Consider the following 25,194-nt stretch of genomic DNA (forward strand, 5'->3'; position numbering starts at 1 on the left):
AAATCAAAATGAGAAAGGTAAATTCCAAATGATCTTAGTCATATTTAGCATACAAAGTAACAAAACATATCAGCAATAATACTAAGACGGAATCTTTATATTGACTATGGATTTAGTGTTACCTAGAATAAAAGGGTTAGTCAGTGGTTGGGAATATTGGCACTTTTGTGGTGAATATGTTTGATAACATTGTGTCCCTAATTTAAAATTATATTCTTAATAATAAATAAATATTAATCAAAGGACCAGAGCAATAGTACAGAGGGTAACACAGTTACAACTAAATCATGTTTGGACTCTGGTTCCTCATGTGGTCTCCTGAGCCTCCCAGGAAACATCTCTGAGTATAGAGTCAAGAGACAGACCCAAATCAAAATAACAAGATATAAAAATTAAATCCTTTCTCTTTTTTAATACAGGGGATTAAGGGGAAGTTGTGTCACAGTCAGTGATTCTAGGGATCACTGCTGTCTCTGTGCTTATGGATCAAACGAGGGTTGATTGTGTACATAGATGAAACATCCTGAACCCTGTATTGTGTATCTCATACCAAAATGTTAATTACTTTCCTGATTTTCATCAAGAGTACTGACTTGATATATTCATGCTAATATCACAGGAATTGGGTCATATCCAGTTCTTTTTAGCACTCACTCCTGTCTCTGTGTGCAGGGATCACTCCTCACTCAGACTCTTAATTTTCCTTCTATATTCTCCACAAATGGTATGCTTTTATCATAATCTAAATTTCTTGAATAAACAGTATTTGCTAAATTTACATATTACTGGCACTACTCTTATCTACAGATTCAAAATGTCTAAATTCATCATGTAAATATATTACATCTAAAAGTTACTGAGAATCATGTAAATTAATGTAAATAGACATTTTGTAGTGTTATATATTTGTTTCATATATACATATATATGTATATATAAAACACACACACATGCTTCTAGGCATCCCATTTGGTCACCTGAGCGTGCTAGGAATAATTTCTGAGCACAGAGCCAGGAGTAATATATATATGTATGTATATGTATTTCATTGTGTATATATATATACATATATATTTCATTGTTGGTGGAGGAAGTAGTTATATGGCCAGGACTGATGCATAACTCTAGATTTAGGAATCACTTCTGGCTGTGCTCTGGGTACTATATGTGATTCCAAGAACCAATGTTGGGTTACCCATGTGCAGAATATATGCCAATCAAGTGTAAAGTATAAAACCTCAGCTATATTCTAAGCGTTTGAGGAAATAAAATCAAGAAGTAAAATATTAATGATATTGTACAATTACAGATGAGTCAAGAACAATATACAAGCAGAAGAAAACAACAAAATAACCCGAAATAGAGAAATCTTGTCTCAAAGAATCATTTTTCTGTGTCATTTTTTATTGATCTCTTTCTTTTTCTAATGGGTAAAATAATTTTAAGAACTTTCATTAAAAATATTTTTATTTTAACAACACACATTTTGTTCTTATTCACCCAACATTTGAACAAATAAAATTATGTTTGTTATATTATAAAGCTTCTGAGCCAGAACTCAAGGGAACTCTTATTAAAGGAACATGTGGAAAAATCTATGAGTTTGGAAATCATTTTCACATATCTTCATTTTCCCAGGATAAAAAAACATATAATTATAGTAATAAGGCTACTGAGTTCTAGAACCCAGCTCCATTGTGTAGACGAAGAGAACTCAGGTCAAGTAATCATCCAGTCACAAATGCAAATTTAGTGATTCAACTTCAGATAATTTATTTCCAGAGTCAATGCTTTTTGACTTTCAGACAAATGATAAATTAAATGAAATAATTACAACATATATAAGTAAGTAGACCTTAGGAAGAAAAACTAAAGTAAGGGTGATTTAATAGGAGAAATAACAAGTACGAAAACTAGATGAAGCAGCAATTGCATAGGATGCTAGGGCAGTGGACAGCCTCTATGATGTAATATAATTTGAGCTAAGTCAATCAAAAATATTTTGTCAATGAAATATTTAACGAAATCAAAAATAAGTCAATCTACCATATTTTTGTTCCTGGCAACAAACTTTTAGGTAACAATTATAGATACACTAGCAGACAATTTTTTGTTTAACATAAGAACTCAGTGCCACCAGCCATAAAAATGAGCACATTATTTGGGTTTAGAATTTGATTATCAATCAGTACAGGGTTCATGAGCTAGTTAAACAATACTATGTGGACATACTCATTTAAAAGCAACTAATTTCAGACAACTATAATTAATTTTAATATTTTCTTCATTACCATATTCTGATACATTCTTTAAAAATGTTTTTAATTTAATTAAAGAACCTTGGTTTGGGTGACCAGACTATGTATTATATCGGGTAGTATGTTTGTTTTGCAAACAGCTAATCTGAGTTGGCTTCTAAGTATCCCATTTGGTCACCTGAGCATACTAGGAGTAATTTCTGAGCACAGAGCCAGGAGTAAACCAACTGCTACTGGCAAGTTGTGGCCCCAAACCCAAGAAACAAATACCAAAACATCTAGTGTACTGAATTACTGATTGTTGAATCTTAGACATATAATATTTCAACACCAAGATAACTACTGCTGTCAACTCCCATCATCTATGCTCCCATACAGTCATTCACCCCACCTCCCACACCCTGCCTGACACATTGGCAGGCACATTAAAGAGTTCCAAAGTTCGGTGGTTATGGCTTAGGTCTCTTATTTCAGTATTGTAAAGCTCTACCACTCTACCACTTCGCCAGTATAACCTAAGCCTTGATCCTTGTTCCACATTACTTCCCTTTTGCTGTTACATTTTTTATGGCTGTTCATTAGATTTATTTCTGGAGGTTGAGGTTTATTTTTGTGTGGCCTTAAGCAAATTAATATACTTATTTTGTTATATGATAATTAGCATGTAACTGAGAATTGGGAGACAGTGTTTTACTTTTTAAGGCAACTAATTTTCTGTACCAATTTACTCAAGGCAAGGAATTTTTGTTCCCTACCTCTGGCATAGAAAAGTTGAACTCCTAGACATGTTTATCAAGCTAAAGGTCTAAAAGAAAGTTCAGCATTATGATGTCCTCCTTGATTTACTTTGATGTAAATAGATAATATCTCATAAAGGTTATAAATACATTGCATAGAAAATCAAACTTACCTTGAAATAATGTTTTATAGTAGGCATATTTGTACCTTAATTACTTTTAAAGTTATTCTCATTAAACATAGTCATGCAATAATGAATACTTTGTTAAACACTTAGTACAATGCTCAGCACTTCATAAATGCTGTGAAATGCTTCTCCCCTTTCCTTATCAAACTAGAAAACTGTCTATTATATAACACATGCCTAAAAATACTTGTATAATATTTTTCTCTCTTTACTCTCTGCTTCCATTCTAAGCCATATTCACTTTTCCAGAATTGCCACCTTCTTATAGAAGATACTTTTGAAGTTGTCTTTTCACATAAGAAAACTTAAATGAGGAAATGGAGTATAGTAATCATGTTCATTAAGTACAAGATGTGAAACAATTTGTATAATTCTCTTTGTGTAAAGAAGGCTATCTTTGGTAGTCACATGAGACAACAAAGAAAATCTCAACCAGTTCTCATCTCTCTTAAAAGCAATCACACTTAAAACATAGGAGATTGAGGTATTAGTGGTTGGTAAATGTAGACTCCCTGTGTAGATGATTTTGTGATGTTTTAGATGATTATACATTATAGTCTATGCTGTGAGAGCAAAGGTTATATTGTAACTGATTGACTATAAATATGCTTTTATTCTTTTTGCAAGAATTTGGTCTTGTTTCAGATTCAGTCTCTCTGCTCTGAGCACCATCTACTGCTGTTTGCTTTATTTTTGTCCCCAGGTTGTTTTCTAACTGAGATGCAAGGTAGTTGAACACCACATTCAAAACAACACATGCTGGTGATGCTGTCAGAAAGCACTTTTGGTGGTCCTCAGCAAACAGCATCCCTTTGTGTTGTGTTTAATGTTTAATATATGGAATCTGAGGAAGCACCTGCCATTTTATACAACTCTCTAATCTTCTTCTTTATTAGCTGTCTGGCAACATCATCACACTTGGCTGCTTGGTTTAAATCTTGTTCACTCTTACAATACAAAAATGTCCCCAAATACATAAATATAGTCAAATAATGTAGACAGTTTTTCCTTTTTCAATGTAATTTTCCTTGAAACAAAAAATAATTCTATATTTCCGCAGGAAAAGAGAGTATCTCTTTGCCTCCTAAGTAAATATTTTGCATTACAATTGTCCAGATGTGTAAGATGCCTACAGAAGCTCTCTCTGTTTTCTGACTAATGCTTTCTATCAGTTGCTTGAAAGACATGCTAGAATATATATATATTCTTATTCACTGACTTAGTTGTTTAGCTCGTTAAAATAAAATTTATTAGATTTTTTTGCTATCAACCATGCACTATGCTAGGTATTGTGCCTATCAGAATAAATAATGCCACTATCACACCTTTACTATATTTTTTTACTCTTATCCTTTAAGGAAAAAAATACAACTTACTGAACTTACAAACAAATTACTGTAGTAGAATGCCTGTCTCGAAAACAGGCAGGGGTTGGGAAGTGGGGAGGGGGTAATGTTGCACTGGTGAAGGGGGATGTTCTGGTTATGACTGTAACTCAGATATAATCATGTTACTTAAATAAAAATATATTTAATAAAATAAAGAATGAATAGTGTATTTTTTATTTGAGAGCAAAATAAAAAAAAAGATAATGCACAAAGACAAATTCTAATATATGCTAATTGGTATAGAAGTCTGAACCAAATATCCTGAAAGCAAATAGTTTATAATTATTTAGGGAGTGTGAGAAGATTTCATAGAGAAGCAAAAGATATCTGAGCTCAAGTAGTAAATTTGTGCAGAGAGGAGATAAGAGGAAGGGTGTTTTCAGCAGAAGAAATATAAAATCTTTTGTATGACTGTAACAAAGAGAACTTAGTAAGGGAAGATTAGAATAAGATATTGGAAATGACACTTGGATTAAAACATTAAAAATATTTTGACTCAATTAAATTAATACCTAGATTTTGGGTGGTCATTAGAGATATGACTAGAAGCTAGAAACTGGTTCTAGATTTCAGAGGCAGTCTCTGTCTTCAAATGGGCTTTTGAGTGAAACAAGTACCATTACTGGAAATTATTGGCTACATGGTATAGCAGCTCCTTCCATCCAAGGAATCAAGCTGCCTGGAGAGAGGATTGACTATATTAAAAGTAGCAAGTGAGAAGAGAGGGAGAATACAAGGGCCTAGAATAACTAAAGAAGGGGAGAGAAGACAAGGTCACAAGAAATGAAGTCTATCTTGGGAGTATATTTTTCTACTTGTTTGATGTTTAACCTTCCCTTTTAGGGTATGGATTTATGCTCTCACCTTTCATGAGTCTCTTTTGGCATCTGCCTTCTTCCTATGAGAAATGGACCTTGTTAGTATAAAACTAATCCAAAGCCACAGGGATAGAGGGAGGAGAAATGGGGAAGGTGTCTCTGGAGAGTTTATATACAAAGGAAGTGTATACATGTATGTGTAATTAAGAAAGCAGAACATACCTTCTAAGAGTAAATGACAGGTTTTACCCCCAAGACAACAGCATTGTTTTCGAAAAAAATAATAACAAAATATTAACTTAAATAATTTCACACAAATCTCATAAAATATAAAATCAAAATCTCACTTGCTCTTAGTGTTTGTGAAGTGGTTCAGTTGTCTTAGCTTGATATAATGATACTTCTTACTTTTTTACTGCTAAAATCAGTCAAGCAGTTAAAGCCTGTTGCTATTTATCACTTACCATCTCTGCAATTACCCTACTTAACTAACACCCTCTTTTTCAGTCTTTGTATTTCTGGAGGGAAAACAGAACACAGCATCAACCACTATGTTTAAATAACAACCTGTACATTACTTGCTTGATTTTCACTGTAGGCATATCCTATCCTATTTCATGCTTGTTTTTTGATACTTAGACTATGTTTCAAAGATTCTTCTGGGTTAGAAGTCACAAAATACCTTTAACTAGAATGGAAAGATTAAATATATTGTTCTTTCTTTTGTGTGTGTATGTGTGTGTGTGTGGGGGGGGTAACTGGCTGTGCTCAGGGGTTACTCCTGGGCCTGCACTCAGAAATTGCTCCAGGCAGGCTTGGAGAAGCATATGGGATGCTGGGATCAAACCTGGTCTGTCTAACATTGGCCACGTGCAAGGTAAACATCCCACAACTGTGCTATCACTCCAGCACCTATATTGTTCTCTCATATATTGAGATATATATGTTTCTCTGTGTCAAGCAAATTCTAATATTACTAGAAAGCCATAGGTTTAGTCATTATTGTTCTACTTAAGCCTACTTTAGTTGTGTGAAACTATTTCACATTCTTTCTTAGCTTCTTAGAAAAATAGAAATTAATGGTGGAGGTTTCATTGTGTCAAACATTAAGCAGAGAGCATTTACTTGAATTTGCTTCTTTATGAAGAAAATAAAATCAAAGCCATAAGTAATAAAATAAGCAAAATAATTTTCTTCAGGGTTAAAACCAGAATCTAGTGTCAGAATATTATAAAATTATTATACATTTACTTTTATTTATTAATTTTTCAAGGTAATACAACTTTATTATTTAGGAAGACAGGTTATGTTATCAAAATTAAAAAATAAATATACATAAAATAATTATGTTTACTGCTTTCCTAAGGAGAAGTAAATTTCTTGGAGTATTCACTGTGTAGGCTTTAGTTCAATGGCTTACTGTATGACTTTAAGTCTGTCATCAACCTCATTGCTGCTACTGAAACTATATGGCTGGGTAAGATTTACTAGCATTTGAGTAAACTATCATTTTCAAAATCTTTTATAGATTTTAATCTTTCATAGGAAAATAAGAGAGTTTATCAAACTAAAATTAGAGATCGAAATGAAAGGGGCAAAGTAAATGTTTCTAGGCTGGAATACTAATTTGAAGTGTGTGAAATTGTGCTTAGAAAAAAGGATATATATAGTACATATGATATATAATGTAAATATATTATATTTATAACAAAAATGAAAAGGGTTTAAAATATTTTTGACATGTTTGGAGATCAGAAAATTACACAGTGGTAAGAGTTTTATTGATGGAAAAAATTGTATAAAAGTAAGTCTGGGGGTCGGAGCGCTGGCACAAGCGATAATGTGTCTGCCTTGCCAGCGCTAGCCTAAGATAGACCGTGGTTTGATCCCCCAGTGTCCTATATAATTTCCCAAGCCAGAAGCTATTTATGAGCACATAAATAGTCAGTAGTAGCCTGAGCATCACTGGGTATGGCCCAAAAACCAAAAACCAAAAAAAAAAAAAAATAATAAAATAAGTCTAATGTAAGTTACAAATTTAATCATCTTAAAATTATTTTGAAGACACGGGGGCTGGAGAGATAGTACAGTCATGCACACAGAGCCAACCCAGCTTCAATCATTTCAATCACACATAGTCCCCAGAGCCAAGCCAGGAGTGATTCTTGTGTGTTAGAAGTGAGCCCTGAGTACAAAGAGGATTTGACCACAAAACGAACAAAAATTATTTTGAAAAAAGTCAAATAAATATTAAAATTTCGAAATTTTCTTTGATAATTATTGTGTAATATGAACGAACCTCTTTGAATGTTTTTCTATGTAGAAAAGGAAAGTGGATTATTTATAACTTAAAAGAATATATGATGCTCAAGTAACAAAAACAATATCCCAGTGTGAAAATGCTAAATAACTTTGACATGGAATTGCATCCTATTTTTAAATACACAGGAATGACAAAAGGAAATTAGATTTAGAAAGTGTAACAAAAAGAAAATTAGTTTCTTATTTATAACCTTTCTTGTATATTTAAAAAATTGAGTCTATTCATTCTGCTATTTAGGTTCTGAACACTTTTTATATGCCCAAATTTATATTCATATTTTCAGTCAGCATTTAAATACCCTCCTCATTTTCAAATATGTGCATATGTAGCATTTTATATAAGAATTAATTTTGCATATATTCATAATTTCTCTAATGTGACATAAAAGTTTGAAGGCACACAGACAAAAGGAAGGAAGGAAGGAAGGAAGGAAGAAAGGAAGGAAGGAAGGAAGGAAGGAAGGAAGGAAGGAAGGAAGGAAGGAAGGAAGGAAGGAAGGAAGGAAGAAAGGAAGGAAGGAAGAAAGGAAGGAAGGAAGAAAGGAAGGAAGGAAGAAAGGAAGGAAGGAAAGAAGGAAGGAATGTTTGGAGGAAATGAGCAAGAAAGAAAAACACTTCTGGTGATTTTATATAAATTTTTATCTATATTCTACAAATAATCACAAATTAAATTATTTATTTGAAGAGATGTAGGGCAGAGTTACTTGACAAAAATTGAAATACAAATAAATTGTAAATTTACTTAAATTTTTTTATTATGGCAGAAATACATAGAAATAGTAACCATAATATTAAACTCCTTTGGAACTCAAAATGTGGTTAAGAATGTGAAACAGAGAGATGTTTAGCAATAGAAATAATAAATACAATTTCAGGAACCACAGTGGTATACAAAACATTGTTTCAGAAGCAGCTTCCATCCAAAATAAAAAATGTTCCTAGTTCTTTATCAGCTTGTCCACTAAGGTCTATTGAATGAAAAGCTTTTAGGTCTGATTTTCATTTGTAGTTGGCTGCTAGTGAAGTCCATGACTTAGTATAGTTTTCTTAATATTTCAGTACTTGATTTTATTGTTTGGGGAAAAACAAGGCAAAAAAAGAGTAATAGCTAAGGGATTTTTTTTTCAGTCTAAAGATCTACAACTCACATTTCTTTCTATGAGATTGACATGAGGAGGGCTAATCTAACAAGTAATATAAAAACTAAACTCAGTAGATACTAAAGAGTTTCTCATACAAAAAACCAAAACATTTATATAGAGTATATGAGTGGCAGTATACTTGTGTGTTCTTGTAGGAAATGGCTGACAATGATAGGCCCAACATACGATTAATTCAGTACAATACATCTGGTATTGATGGTAGAATCCCTGAACTATAAGGAATTTTTTCTTGTTCATTATTACATTGATAAATGGTTAAAAAAATACGAATATAATATTTATCTGTGATATCTAATATAGGAAATATAATGACATTTCAATTCAACAGTGTTTTAGACACTTAAGGGAAACTTTGCCATTGTAGAATTATACTATTCCTTCACCCAGGTTTTGTTAAAGCAAACAATTGGCTTTGATTTATTTACAGCTCAGAAGTGAGGTTAGAGACTTTAATTCTTAAAACTAATTTATTGGATTGCAATATTAGTGGGAATTTCTATTATTATATCAGATTTGGGCACTGTTTTCTCTATAGAATAAGAGAAGGTCCCTACCCTATAAAATATCTGATATGTTTATACACCTGCAAAAATACATGGCAAAATGAATACACCAACTTTCCTGTGAGACTGGAAAATCTCCTTCACATCATCAATCAAGTGCATTCAGAACGTTACTGTTTTCTCAGGAATGCAAAGGAAATCTGGATATTTTCACTGAGACCCTTCAGTTTTGGACTTTTCATGAGTCCTAATACAAGTTGTTGATGCTAGATGGCCTGTGTATATATCAATTAGTCTCATCAGAGGAAAGGTATACTGTTTGTCTCTATACTGACACACACAGACAACACAGACACCCTTTAGATCTCACCAAGAACCAGGCACTATTACTTCTATATTGCTTGGCTACTATGCATTTAGATTTGCTATTACTTTCCTGGTCATAAAAAATGATTTTTAGTATTCATAGCGATACTTTAAAAAAATGGAAGGTACGCATTGCATGCAGGATTGACCCCTTGAACATTGTTGAGAGTAGTTACTGAGTACAGCAGACTTTGATCCCCAAACGAAAAAAAAAATTAACATTTAACTTTTAGTAAAGATTTCTTCTCTCCCCTCAATCTGCAGCCTCCCCTCATTGGTCATCCTTATATCATCATTATTGAAGCAATTTTACCTATAATAATAATTTTAAACTAAGGAAGATTTCAAAGTTTGTATGAGCCCTCTCTTATTGACTTTTTCCTTTCTACCATGGATTTGCTTCCCTTTCTTCAACAAAACAAATAAAATAAAACAGAACAGCAAAGCAAAACTTAAATTATTCCTTTACAATGGGGAAATTTACCATTATTTAACAGTTAGATAAAAGGAAAGCATAAAACCTATTGTCAAAATATGATAGTCAGTCCAAATAATCAATATTTTATATGGAATAAAATTTAAACATATAAATAAAAATCATCAATGGCAAAACTTTAAAGAGCAAGTCAATGATACTAGTTTATTTCAGAGACATGAAGGTGCTTTCTGTCATTAAAAAAATGACAGGGACTAGTAAAAGTATTAATACAGTGTTTGAGAATTGCTCAAAGTAGGATTGGTTGACATGAAAGAACTGAATCCACAATTTCAGTGTGCAAAGGATGCACATTAGCCTTTGAGATAGCTCCCAGTTCATTATATCTATCTTTGGTCAAAAATCTTTAAGTTACTTAAGAGTTATATGAAAAATACCTAGTATACGAGAATTTTGAAGTTGATACTATAATTTACTATATATTGATTACTACAATATAGCCATAGATTACATAGCATATTTATAGTAATGTATATTAAAACTAGATCTCATATAAAAGAGGGACTATTGCCTTATTGTTACAATGATGATTTTACCATTACTGGGTAGTTTTCTTATGCCAAGACATATATGAACATATATTAGATGAGTATTGTTGAGTGAACTTTAAATAACTATAGGAAATGTCCATTTAAACTGAACAGATGTCAATTATAGTTGATTATAGGTGAAAGTTTACTTATAGTAATAGCAAGAAATATTGGGAAAATATGTGAGATTGAGAATACAGCAAAAGGCAATGAAAAAAGTATGAATGAAATAAAATAAGATATTAGAGTATTTTTTAAAATACATATTGCATGTTCACTGAATCAAATAAATCTGTAGCTGGTGGGTGGACTAGTGGATAAGTTGGATAAATGGATGGGTGAATTGATGAATGGATGGATGAAGTAAAAAATATATTGAACATTTCTAACTTCAAAATTTCGACCAGAATAGAATCAAAAACTAAAATGTATTATTGCATTTCATTATATTATAGCTATTGTAAACTATGCTATGTTCTTCTATCCCTGACTGGGGAAAATAAAAACGTATTACTTTCTAATTGGTATAATTAAAAAAAGGATATCATTATCTCTGACTCTCTCTTTACTGTTTTTATAAGAAGAAAAATGTTTTAACATGAAAAATACCAACCTTGAAAGCTGCATTCTGTTTTGCTGATCTCACCTTAAAAAACCAAAACAAGAACAAGAAAACAAACAAAAAAATAAAAGAAGAAAAGAGAATTTAATTGAAAGCTAATTAAAACAGCATAACACTAAAAAGCATTGAGAAAAATTCCACACATTTTATTATTTACTTGACAAAGGGACACATTTTAACAAAGAAAAAAATCTATTAAAATTCTTTTCTAACATTATTTAAATACTTTTTGTTTCTTAAATTTTATGAATCTTTATTAAGTGTCTTTATTGAAAGACAATGAGTTAGAGTACAAAGGAAAGGAAATAATCATAAAAATATTAAAGCTAAGTTATATGAAAAAATATATATATAGTGCTGGTGAATTTTTGTATTAACACCATGAATATTTGTCATCTTCCTGGTTTTTTTAAAAAATAAATTTACACAAGAGTTTCTTAAAAAATATATTATAATTTATTCTTGGGTTCCCTATTTCTTCTCTTGAATACTGATTGAAACATAAGTTGTTGGGTTTTTTTCCCTCCTCACTTCACCAATAATCTGTTCTCCCGTATGGACCAAATGATTATTATGTTGTTTATAATAACTGTTCTACATTCCTTATGGAAATTGTAATTATAATGCTGAATATTCAAACTGCAAGCCACTTTTCTCAAGGAAATTGTAATTATGATAATACAGTATTTACCCAACCAGTGTTTTCTAGTCATTGTTCTCTTTGAGAAATGATGATGTGAGAGAAAATCATTGAGACAAACCATCCCACTGGGATATCAAATATCTATTTTATGAACTCATAACCATAGTTTATTTGATATGTATGTACAACACAGTATGATTGACATGATATGCCATATACATATATTGCATACATATATATATATATTTCTCATTTGACATACATACTAACTCCAATTGCAATATTATTATCTCTATTTAATAAGATCAGAAATTCTGAGTATTTAAGCTAATTCCATGAAGCTAGTAGACAGGAGAGTTAATGTTTAAATTCAGTTTGACATTATTTAAAGATCTATTTATGAATTTATTGTAAAATGACTGCATATTTTACTGACAGCAATGTGAGTTGATTAAACCACAATATCTCTAGTCTAACAACCAATGTTTCTCAATTTCTTTGCCATGTGGTTAGTTCTATGGAAGATAAGTTATTTCCATTACCTCTGGTCTTCCTATCTTTGTCTCTGAGAATTGAATAAAAAACTTGGTTCTGAGCGAAATTTGATGCTCTTTTAGAAGCAATTTAGTACTATTCATTAATATTACATTTTTATGATCCCTGACCCAAAGGCATTAATTGTAGAATATATGCTAGAAAGATAAGGGTATTAATTGTAACATTGTTTCAACTAGTGAACCCAATCATATCTGGAAATTTCCACCAAAAAATTTTAAACAAAACAGAGTAAAATAGGGCAATTGCTTTATTAAAAAGCATAGGTTCATACATGCTTCCTGAAAATATTATTAAAATATATGTTAAAATATGAAGCCATAAACAGGTGCATATAGAGTCTTCTTTTGTTAAAATATATATTTTATGTATATATAATATCTATTTTACATGGAAAATATTGAAGAGTAGATTCTAAGTTTTAAATTTAGTCATCTTTTAGTAATAGATAAGGAAGAATTTTTCTGTCAAGATAAATAGATTCTCAGTGCTTAACAGGTTTATAACAAGGGGCTGAAGAAATAGCACAGCAGGTAGGACACTTGTCTGGCACACAGCAGACTCAGGTTTGATCCCAGCATCCCATATAGTCCACTGAGTAACACCAGCAGTGATTTTTAAGTGCAGAGCAAGGAGTAACCACTGAGCACTGCTGGGTGTGAGCCCAAACACAAACAAAGGTTTCCAATAAGCGTGCTTTGGATTTTCTGAAAATAGAAAATAATTATTTATGAGTAAAATAAATATAATCAAGGACACAAAAATAAAACAATTAGAAACTACTTAAAAAAAAGAATCAGCAACTAAATAAAATGCAGAATTAATAGCCGCCCACCAAAATAAAATCTTTGTGAATCTGTAGGTAGGATGAAAAGTTGATCTCTACTAATTCCTCATCTATAATTGTTTATTGAAACTTTTGTTAGATATCCATAAGTACACTTAAGCAGACAGAAGTCCTATCCTTTTCTTTTTAGCTTATCAGTGTTTGGTTAGGATCCTTTCTGTATTATGAGGCAAATGTCCCTCTGAAAACTAAGATCTCTAGATCAGCAGAATCTAAATCTGTGGGAGCAAGGGATATGAATTTCGTACTTTGGTCACTCATAGTGAGGTTAATTTCAACCCTTTTTTGTTCCACACCCTTATATTCTATTGAACGGCAAAACTGTATCTATCAATGTAATAATAGATCACGGACCAAATAATGCTTATTCATTTTCAGTAATTACCATATCCTGTATGTGGTACTCCCTATTATTTAATATTACCTCCAAGCTGGTGCTTGACTGAACCTTCAGAAGATTAACACATCTATTGAACCAGGAGCTGACTAAACTTGTAAGTAATTATTTAATTTTTTCAATTTTTATATAAATGAAACCATTTCAGATAGAAATGGTCTACTGTGACAATTAACTTGCCATTAGACAGCTAATTATTCTTCCTCAGGAACAGTGCTGAAATGAAATCTCAATATTGGCCTCTGTTTCAGTTTGCTATCTTATCAATGTTTCCATGGATGAGGATACACATATAAATTTAATGACCCAGGCAAATAGATAAATTCTACTGAAAGAGCAAAGTGATTATTATCTAAATCTTAATGAAGATGTGCAGAATTTTTGAACAAGTTACTAAAAATTTTGTAAACTTGAGAGACAGACGAAAAACAAGTCCTAAAAGTATGTAAGCTGCATAAGGTTGTCAGCCAAAGCTGAGAATGGAGGGTAATCTAGTAAACAGTTACAATTTGCACATTTGATTCTTGTCTTTTTGCTTTTTGTTTTCCCCTAGATTTTTCAATCTTAGCTGTTTTATCATCATCATCATCATCATCAACATTATTATTATTATTAGTCTATCAAGACCAGTCAGTTTACAGAGTTAGGAGTCCCTGACCCATCACCTTCCACCCCTTTATCTTGTTTTGTTGTGGTGGTTTTGGTTTTGGTTTTTGGGTCACCCTCAGTGGTGCTCAGGGGTTACTCCTGGCTCCGTGCTCAGAAATCAGTCCTGGTAGGCTTGAGGGAACATATGGAACACTGGATCAAACCCGAGTCTACCCTGGGTTGACTGAATATAAAGCAAATGCCTTACCATTGTTTTATCACTCTTGCCCCTTGTTTACATTCTGGGGCATTAACAGGAATCATACCTATGCCCTAAATATACAAAACATATGCTCTACCAAAGAGCAGTATCTTCAACCTCAGTTGTTACAAATAAATAACTCCTGTTTTGTTCTCCTTATTTAAAAATTATATTAAAATACATATCATGTAGAGTTATAGAGATTAAAAAACATGTTAATAAAGATTTTAACATTATTGTAACAAATCATGATGAATTTTCTTAAAATCAAAACTAAATTAAATTTTCTTAAAATTTAATTTTCTGAAAATCAAAAATGTTCATAAATTTGATTTGTAAATTTAGCTTAAACTTCTGTGTCAGGATACTATCCATAAAAGAGAAATTAACCATAAAGACATATATAATTACATTATAATCAGGAGACTTAAAACAGAAAGTTGCATTCAATATATGATTAACTTTGAAGTTCATATCTAAACTACTATGCATATATATATCCCATCTACAAAATACAGTCTATTTATAATGTATTTCTATCTAGGAGTAACAGTCTATAACAGTGTTTAAACATGGTATTTCTAAAATTTTATCACTTCTTTTTTAAAAATAATTTCTTTATTTAAGCACAATGGTTATAAACATATTCATAATTGGGTTTCAGCCATGAAAAAGCACACGCCCTTATTAGTGCAACTTTCCTGCCATCATTGTCCTGTCCTGACCCCCTGCCTATCTTCAAGTCAGGCATTATATTTCTCTCTCTATTGTTGTCATGATAGCTGTTATGTACTTATTTCTCTAACTGCACTTACAACTCTTTGTGATAAGCTTGTTATTATAAGTTAGTTCTTTCAGTCCTCATTTTTTTGTCTCTGGATGTTATTATTATATATATATTATATATTATATATATATATTTATTTTTCTTAAATCCCACAGGTGAATGGGTCTATTATGTGATTAAATCTATCCCTTGGACTTATTTTATTCAATATAATGGTCTCCAAATCCATTCATGTATAAGAAAATTTTGTGACTTCATTTCTTTTAACAGCTGCATAGTATTCCATTGTATAGATGTACCACAGTTTCTTTAGCCACTCATCTGTTGTGAGTACCTGTGTTGTTTACAGATCCTGGCTATTGTAAATAATGCTGTGATGAACGTAGGAGTGAAGAGGGATTATTATATTGAGTTTTGAGATTCTAGGGTATATCTCTAGGAGTGGTATAACTGAATCATATGGGAGATCAATGTCCAGGTTTTTAGAAATATCCATATTGTTTTCCAAAAAAAATTTACTATAAGGTATTCCTACCAGCAGTGAGAGTTCCTTTGTCCCCACATCCATACCAGCAGTGGTTATTCTTTTACTTTGTATATGTGCCAGTCTCTGTGGCATGCGATAATATCTCACTGTTGACTTGATTTACATTTCCCTAATGATAAGTGATGTGAAGCATTTTTTTTCATGTGCCTTTAAGCCATTATTCTTTGAAGAAATGACTTTTCGTTTCTTCCTTTATTTTTTGATAGGGTTAGATTTTTTTTCCTTGTCAAGTTCAATCAGTACCTTGTATATCTTAGATATCAACCCTTATCTGATGGGTGTTGTGTAAATACATTCTCCCATTCCTGGATGACCATTTTATCCTAGTCACTGTTTCCTTTGAATTTCAGAAACTTCTCAGTTTAATGTAATCCTATTTGTTTATCTCTGCTTCTACTTACTTGTTTGGATAGTGGTGTTTCCATCTTGAAGATGCTTTTAGTTTCAATGTCATGGAGTGTTTGACTATTTTTTCTTCTATATGCCTTACGGTTTCTGATCTGTTATCAAGGTCTTTAATTCACTTGGATTTGACCTTGTGCATAGTGTTAGATGGAGGTCCAAATTTGCTTTTTTGCATGTGGCTGTTCAGTTGTTCCAACACTGCTTGTTAAAAAGGCTTACCTTGCTCCACTTTTAGTTTCTTGTCACTTTATCAAAGATTCATTGATTGTAAGTTTGAAAATCATTTTCTGAATATTCAAGTTTATTTTATTGGTCTGAGGATTTGTCTTTATTCCATTACATGCTGTTTTAATGATTATTGCTTTGTAGTAACATTTAACGTGGGGAAAGTGATGCCTCTCACATTTTTCCTCGGAATTGCTTTAGCTATTCTTGGCCACTTATTATTCCAGATAAATTTCAGGAATGTTTGATCCACTTCTTTTAAGAATGTCATGAATATCTTTAGAGGGATTGCATTAAATCTGTACAATGCTTTGGGGACTATTACCATTCAATGATGTTAATCCACCCAATCCATGAGTAGGGTATGTGTCTCCATTACCTGTTGTCCTCTTTTATTACATTTTTTTATTTTGGTTTTGGGGCCACACCCTGTGATATTCAGGAGTTAATCCTGACTCTTTGCTCAGAAATCACTCCTGGTAGACTTGGGACTAGGATTGAACCCAGGTTTGTTCCAGCTTGTCTGCGTGCAAGGCAAATATCCTACCACTGTGTTATTACTCTGGCCCTCCTTTTTTATTTCTTAAAGCAACATTGTATAACATTAATATACTGTTATCAGAACATTAAATCATATATTTATAGCTCTTAAATTTTATATAGAAATATACACATGTATACTTGTAAATGTTGATTTATTAACTGTATATGTACACCTATGTGTGATATATATGTATACATGCATAAACAGTTTTTAGGCTTAATTTAAGGACTCAGAATCCTAGATAAAACCATGAATTTCTTATTTAAATGAATTAAATGTCATTTGTATGGCCACCACTATAATTCATTATGTGCTAAATGTGACAAATAATCACAGGTGTTAACTAAAATTCTTTTGTCAGAAAATTGAAAAAGAAAAATTCTCAGAAACATTTATAGCTTGGTCACAGTGAGGGAAGAACAATTAATTGTTGCACATAGAGAAAGACTCTACTAGTTGTCCATTTTTAGCCTTTTGTTATCAGACAGTGGCCATTGACTTTCTTTAGGGGTGAGGTTTTCTTAAGAAATTATCAACTTCAGAAGGGTGAAGGTTATGGTAAATGCAATAAGAACTTTCACAATGAAATATATATTTCTTATGAATATGTGAGTTCATAAATTAAGTATGGGAAACACTTCAAATGAAGTTAATTGATGGGATTTTTCAACAATAAGTAGGCATTTTTTAGAACATTGTAGTCTGAGAAAATAAAGAGAAACTCAGTTTCCTAAAACTATTATTTCTTTCTTCAACAAATCACTTTCACTATGGCATTCAGAATTGCTATTATAAAGTGACCATCAGAATAATAAAATAAATACTATGTTTATCATAACTACTATTTATTTCAACAAGTAAACCAATAGATGAAGACTTAAAAATTTAAACTTTAATTCTTTTAAAATTTGAACCATCTTGTTCTGCCTCACAAATTGAGGGGGAAATAATGGAGGGCACCAAGACCAAACAGCCATATGAACATTGAGTAGAAATAAAATATGATCAGACTTGAACACTAAATTCAAAGCCAACTACAACAGAAATGATACTCAATCTACAACAGGCTAGACACAGAAGAGACCACTTGTACTAGCAGCCTGGAAGACAAAGAAGGGGAGATATGGGATGCAGACTGGAAACAGGGGTGGAAGGAGGACAACATTGGTGGTGGGAATGCCCCTGATTCAATGTCACTGTGTACCTGAAATAATACTGTGGATGATATGTAATCCACTTTGGTCAAAAATTATAAATATAAAAATTGTGTTTATTGGGCCAGTCGATTGGGCTCAGGGGTTGCTTCTTGCTTTGCACTAAGAAGCACTCCTGTCTGTGCCCAGAGGAACATAACATGCTGGAATTTAACCCAGGTTAACTAAATGCAAGGAAAGCACCCTAGATACTATATTATCACTCATATCTGAACATTTAAATTTTTAAATTTAGTATCTAGAGGAGCTAGGACAATGTCATGACTTATAGGAAAAATTTTGAAGAAGATGGTGTCTTGGGGAAAAGCAACCTGTTTGGAGTTGAGAAAGAAATTGATGAGAATTGATGAGTTGTCATATTCAAGATAATAAAGGCAAATTTATGTGTAGGTTTGGTGTTATGGAAAGAAAATGCACTAATTAAACTAAATCAACTAATTAAAATCATTCACTTCTATCATTTTTGTAAAACAAATTAAAAAGCACTAGATGAGGATTTAAAAGGCAAGAGTTCAGTCTATTTTCTGGGTCCAATTGCTTATTTCAGGACAATACTTTTCTTTGATTGAGTTCCAACTTGAATGTTAAGAGTTCAGTTAAGGGCCCGGAGAGATAGCACAGCAGCGTTTGCCTTGCAAGCAGCCGATCCAGGACCAAAGGTGGTTGGTTCGAATCCCGGTGTCTCATATGGTCCCCCGTGCCTGCCAGGAGCTATTTCTGAGCAGACAGCCAGGAGTAACCCCTGAGCACTGCCGGGTGTGACCCAAAAACCAAAAAAAAAAAAAAAAAAAAGAGTTCAGTTAAGACAGAAAGTATATGCTCCTGAGGTAGACCTAATCAAGGACAATTTGCAGGGTAAAAACAAACTTGTCTGAATATATGAGAAAATAAGACTTAATACGATAAAAAAAAAACAAGGGATAAAGTCATAAATCTGAGTTTTAACCGAAAGACAAGAACATTAAAAATAACTATATTGCATTGGTGTATTTGGACAAGCAAAGAAGATCCTAGGGACCATATGGGACTTAGGACAGAAGAATACAAAATTTATTGATTATTTAAGATTCACATTTGTGGCCTGATATTAATGCAGACTAAAAACTGCTTAAAGGAATGTAAGCTTTTTCTCAACACTGGTCCTTGAATGCCTGATACACTAATAGATGAATTGGAAGAATTTGGTAAATGTATTACAATGACTAAGTGCTTGTTCAGATGAAATAAAATAGAAATAGGATATATTGTCACATTAAATAGAGTACTAAACTAAAAATAAAATGATGATTTGGTAATATAAACAGGAATTATATTACTATTAAACGTATACTTAATATCATTCATTATTTATTTGACATACCTGTCTGCTCTAGAGCCTTCATAGTGACAATAGTAGTTTTAAGGGGAAATGTCGTGGATACTGGATATTAAACTTGGATTCTTGAGCATGCAAAGTATATGCCCTAACCTCTGAACTCTATTTTTGACCCCTAATTTAATAATATAAAATAATAAAATTACAGAACAAATAATATGTATATTTTATATCTGTAATTTAAACACAATTCTAATTCCTTCTCCAACCCCCAAAGGTATTTCATGTATATAGAATGGTATATATATGATTTTAATTTTGTTGTTGTTTCTGTTTATTGAGGTCTTACTTAAGCACCTTGGTTTCAATATGTTTGTAGTTGTATTTCAGTCATAAAGACAAACAAACAAACAAACAAACAAAACCCACATAGGCCTAAGCAATGGAGAGAGGTAAAGGCAGACCTGGGTAAAATCCCCGGGATCCCATATGGTCTCCCAGGAGAGATTTCTGAGCTCATAGGGATCCCATATGGTCTCCCATCTCCCAGGAGAGATTTCTGAGCGCATAGCCACCAGTAACCCCTGAGCGTCATCGGTTGTGCCCCTTACCCCCTCCCCCACAAAAAAGACACCTTCCCTTCACCAGTGTAACTTCCCCACCACCAATGCTGAATAACTTATGAATCAACTGAAAATTGCATCTTGCAAGAGTCCAAGAACTTATTCATTTCTTCCAGGTTCTCTTGTTTCTCTGGCATAGAGTTTCTCAAAATAGTCTTTTATTACTCTTAATTTTTGTAGTGTCTGTAGTGAACTCACAATCTTCATTTCTAATTTGGTTTATTAAGTTTCTCTCCTTTTTTTGAAATTTTGCTAGTAATTTATTGATATTTTTATTTTTTCAAAGAACAAACTCTTGCTTTCATTCATCTTTTGGATTGTTTTTTGGATTTAACATTTATTAATTTCTGCTCTAAACTTGATTATTTTCTTCTGTCTGCCTAGTTTTGGTTCATTTTGTGAAAAATATCTAATTTTATAAGCAGTACCATTAAGTTATTTATGTGGGCTCTTTCTTCCTTCTGATGAATGCTTGCAAAACTATAAATTTTCCTCGTAGTACCAATTTTCTTGTCCCACAAATTCTGATTAACTGTGTGTTTGTTCTCTTTTGTTTCCAAGAATCTATTAATTTTCTCTCAGAATTTCTCTCTGATCCACTGGTTGTTCAGGTGTTAAAATTTTTGTCTGTGTCTATTTGTAATTCACTTTTAATTTAAGTATATTATGATTATAAAATAGTACTTCATACAGTTTCTATTCTCTTGATTTTATGGTGGTATATTTTATGAGCCAACATGTGGTTTATCCTGAGAATAGCCAAAATGCATAGGAGAATAATGTGTATCCAGCTTTTAGCTAGTATATTCTTGTTAGGATTCAGTCTGAATGACCTATTAAGGGGTTACAAGGCAGTGTGAAATTCTTCCACTATTATTGTGTTGCTATTAATGTCTTCCTTCAAATTTGTCAACAATTGTTTTAACTATTTCATTGGTCCCTCATTGGATGTGAATATGTTTAGGAGTGTGATTTCTTTTTTTGTTTGTTTTTTGGATCATACCTGGTAACACTCAGGGGTTACTCCTGGATCTATACTCAGAAATTGCTCCTGGCAGGCTTGAGGGACCATATGGGATGCCGGGATTCAAACCACTGTCCACCTGCATGCAAGGCAAATGCCCTACCTCCATGCTATCTCTCCAGTCCCAGGAGTGTTATTTCTTCCTGTTGTTCATATCACTTGATCATTAAGAAATATTTATCTCTTATAATATTTATATATTATATATAAATTATATATTCATTATATATTTATATATTCATGTATACATTTATATACTATATAAATGTTATATCTATTATATTATATAATATATATTGTACATTATATATAAATATAATATTTGTATATTATATTATATAAGTATATTATATATGATAATATAATTTTTGTCCCTTTAAAGTCTGTGTCATCTGATATTAATATGGTCAATCCAGCCGTTTTAAGGAAGTTGTTTTCTTGGATCATTGTCCTCAAACCTTGGATTTTGAGTCTGTTATTGTGCTTATTCTGATGTGTTTCTTATATGCAGCAGAATGTTAGATTTAGCTTTCTGATCCATTTTGCCATTCTATGTCTCTTTATGCATTTAGTCCATTGACATTGAGAGAGATAATTGTTTTGGGATTTAGTGTCTTATTTTTGTAGTAGTTTGGTGTGTTTTATATTCTGTCTCATCTTAAAGTAGATTTTTCAGTTTGTCTTTTAAGGCTGCTTTTAAATCTGTAAAGTTTCTGAATTCTTGTTGATCCATGAACTGTATATCCTTCCTTTAAACTTGAATTTGAATCCGGCTGAGTAAAGTACTCTTGGCAATGTATTAATTTCATTGAGTTTTGTCATTATATTCTAGCACTGTCTTTGGACTGTGAAGGCTTCTTATAACAGAAATGCTATAAATCTTAAGGATGCTCTTTTAAATGTAATTTCTATTTTTTAATCTTGCTGTTTTCAGTTAATCCCAATTTGTGGGATTTGTCATTATGACTAGAATATGTTTTAGGGTGCTTTTCTTTGGATCTCTTTTAGCTGGTACTCTTTAGGTATGTATTTGGGTTGCAGGCAATCTTTAGCTCTAGGAGTTTCTCTGCAATGATGTCCTTAACTGTTGATTTTTTTTTTCGTTTTTTTTTTGGGGGGGCCACACCCGGCGGTGCTCAGGGGTTACTCCTTGCTGTCTGCTCAGAAATAGTTCCTGGCAGGCACGGGGGACCATATGGGACACCGGGATTCGAACCAACCACCTTTGGTCCTGGATTGGCTGCTTGCAAGGCAAACACCGCTGTGCTATCTTCTCCGGGCCCCACTGTTGATTTTTTTTATTGGGATTTTCTTCCTGAATCTCTGGGACTCTAATGATTTTTCTATTGTTTCTGATGTGTTTATCAAATACTTCTATTTTTCTTTGTTCACATTATTTGAATTTGTTTCGATTGTTTGAACATTTGCTCTAAGTCTCTTTTCTAATCTCTTTTGTTGTATGTCATTGTTATTCTTATCTTCTAGTTCACTTATTCTATTCTCAGCCACTGTTACTCTGTTGCAGAGGCTTTTCAGTGCAGTTTTCATTTCAGGTACTAAGCTCTTCAGTCCTGTTATTTCATTTTGGAGTTTTTCATTTCTATTTTCATATCATCCTGATTTTTATTTGTGGTTCATTCATATATGTGGTTCTTTTCTACTTCCATGTCCTCTTGATTCTTATTTGTGCTTTATTCACAAATGAGTCCCATGTTTTCTTTGAGTTATATGAGGATTCTCCATATTTCTTCTCTAATGTCCTTATCTGAGAGGCTAAGTAGGTGGTTGGCACTTTCTAGGTCATCAATACTGCCATCTTAATTCTTTATGCATGGTGGAGGCCTGTTTTTTTTTTCCTATTATCATGCTTGCATTGTGTTGTTTTCTGCATGTTGTACTTGTGTTCTTGACTGGGAGAAATGTGCTTCTGTGAAGTAGAGTAAAGCAGCTTTGCTCCTCTGTCTCCACCTTTCAAGGCCAGGTCAGGTCACCTCCATTGACATGCATTCCTCAAGCTCCACTCTTAGGGTATCTGGGTCCAGGTGTCATGGTGCATTATGAGTTCATGTGACAAAATGGCATCCATATTGATGTACTTGCATCTCAAATGTAGAAATTTTGAGGTGAGTTACAAAAAGATGTTTGTTACCTCCAAGTCCAACCATTAAATTAATGTTGAGTGTTCATATGTGCTAATGACACTCAGTAATGCAATTTTCTGTAGGAGCATCTGTACAACGTTTCAGATATCCCCAGAGGTTGTTCAAGAGAAAGTAAATCAACCAGATAATATTGTGTGAATTAATTAAACGGGGACTTGGATATAAGGAAGAAGCTCTGAGCTGGAAAATACATCTGTTTTGCAAGAGCCTTTTCTTCCTCCTCACCTGTCAAATTTAGGTTTGCCTAAAATTCCAGTAAGAAAATCTATGATCTTATGCTAATGAATATAATACAAAATCTTAAAGAGAAGTATTGTATCTATGGAAACACTTATAGTCTAATATTAATATAAAATAAGCCTTAAAGAATACATAGAAATTTACATATATAAAGTTAATGGGAAAGACTATTATACCAAATATTTCTACAATAAATAGTAATTGTACTACTTAAAAGCTGCATTTGTGTAATTTGTAATTTTCAATGATGTAATATTAAATCATGGTCAAAAAATTAAAAAAAGCCATATTATGTAATTCTTAAATGTAAATATATGAATTTTCATATTTAACATTTTATCCCTTTCTTTCCATTTTTCATAACTTATTACATCCATAATATTTTATATTAATATATATACATTTATTTGTATGATGATATTTTAACTTAAATTTTATCATATATTTGTTTTCAGTATAGTTCTCTGATATATTTTCTTCTACTGTTTTATAGATGTCACTCACTATTTAAATTCTTACTAAGTGATGCACTCAGTCATTGAGGTACAGATATTATGCACACTTTCTTATTTTAGGTACCTATCTTTACATGTTGCTCTCTAGTAGATGGTAATAAGTTTTTTTTTATTTTGTTTGTTTTTGGGTCACACTGGTGGTGCTCAAGGGTTACTCCTGGCTCTGCACTCAGAAATTGCTCCTGGCTGGCTGGGGGGACCATATGGGATGCTGTAATTTGAACCATGGTTCTGGGTTGGCTACATGCAAGGCAAATGCCCTACTGTTGTGCTATCATTCTTTTCTTCTTGGAATCTGCGATCATAATTTAACAACAAAAACATCCTTCAATGATGGAAGAAAAGCTAAACAGATATATTATGAAAGAATCATACATATAGGTATCTAGTACTCTGAAAGGGTTTTCAAAATGGATCCAACGTAATTATCAAGAAAGTGATTTAAAAAAAACCTCAAAAAACAAAACAGTATCTTTACACTGAAATGAATTATCTACATTAAAATTTAAAAATTGCAAGTGTAGGCAGAAAAATGGAGAAAATTAAAGTATCACTGACTTTTGATGGGAATGTGAGCTAGTTAAATCTATAGAGAAACCAAAAAAAAAAAAAAAAACCTGCTATGTAATCTAGTAATTTTCCTTCCTACGTACCTGAAGGTAAAAAAATTTTACAAAATATGCATTTTGAGGGGCCAGAGCAGTGGCACAAGGGGTAAAGCGTCTGCCTGGCATGTGCTTGCCTAGGATGAACTGCAATTCGATCCCCTGGCATACCATATGGTCCTCCAAGCCATGAATGATTTCTGAGTGCATAGCCATGAGTAACTCCTGAGCATCACCAAATGTGGCCCCAAAACAAACAAACAAACAAAAAAGCATATTGAAATATTTTTATTGTGACACTATTT

At 32.4% G+C, this 25,194-nt stretch overlaps 1 protein-coding gene across 1 annotated transcript in view; it reads right to left on the reverse strand.

Annotated features, from left to right (window-relative positions):
- Positions 1-25,194, reverse strand: part of LINGO2 (leucine rich repeat and Ig domain containing 2) — a 1,160,605-nt gene that overhangs the window by 381,116 nt on the left and 754,295 nt on the right. Inside the window, exon 5 of the mRNA XM_049771075.1 lies at positions 11,383-11,415. The gene's annotated coding sequence lies outside the window, so the exon portion shown is untranslated. The remainder of the gene's footprint in view (positions 1-11,382; positions 11,416-25,194) is intronic.

The sequence above is a fragment of the Suncus etruscus genome, chromosome 1 (assembly GCF_024139225.1).
Source record: "Suncus etruscus isolate mSunEtr1 chromosome 1, mSunEtr1.pri.cur, whole genome shotgun sequence".
Taxonomy (NCBI): Eukaryota; Metazoa; Chordata; class Mammalia; order Eulipotyphla; family Soricidae; genus Suncus; species Suncus etruscus.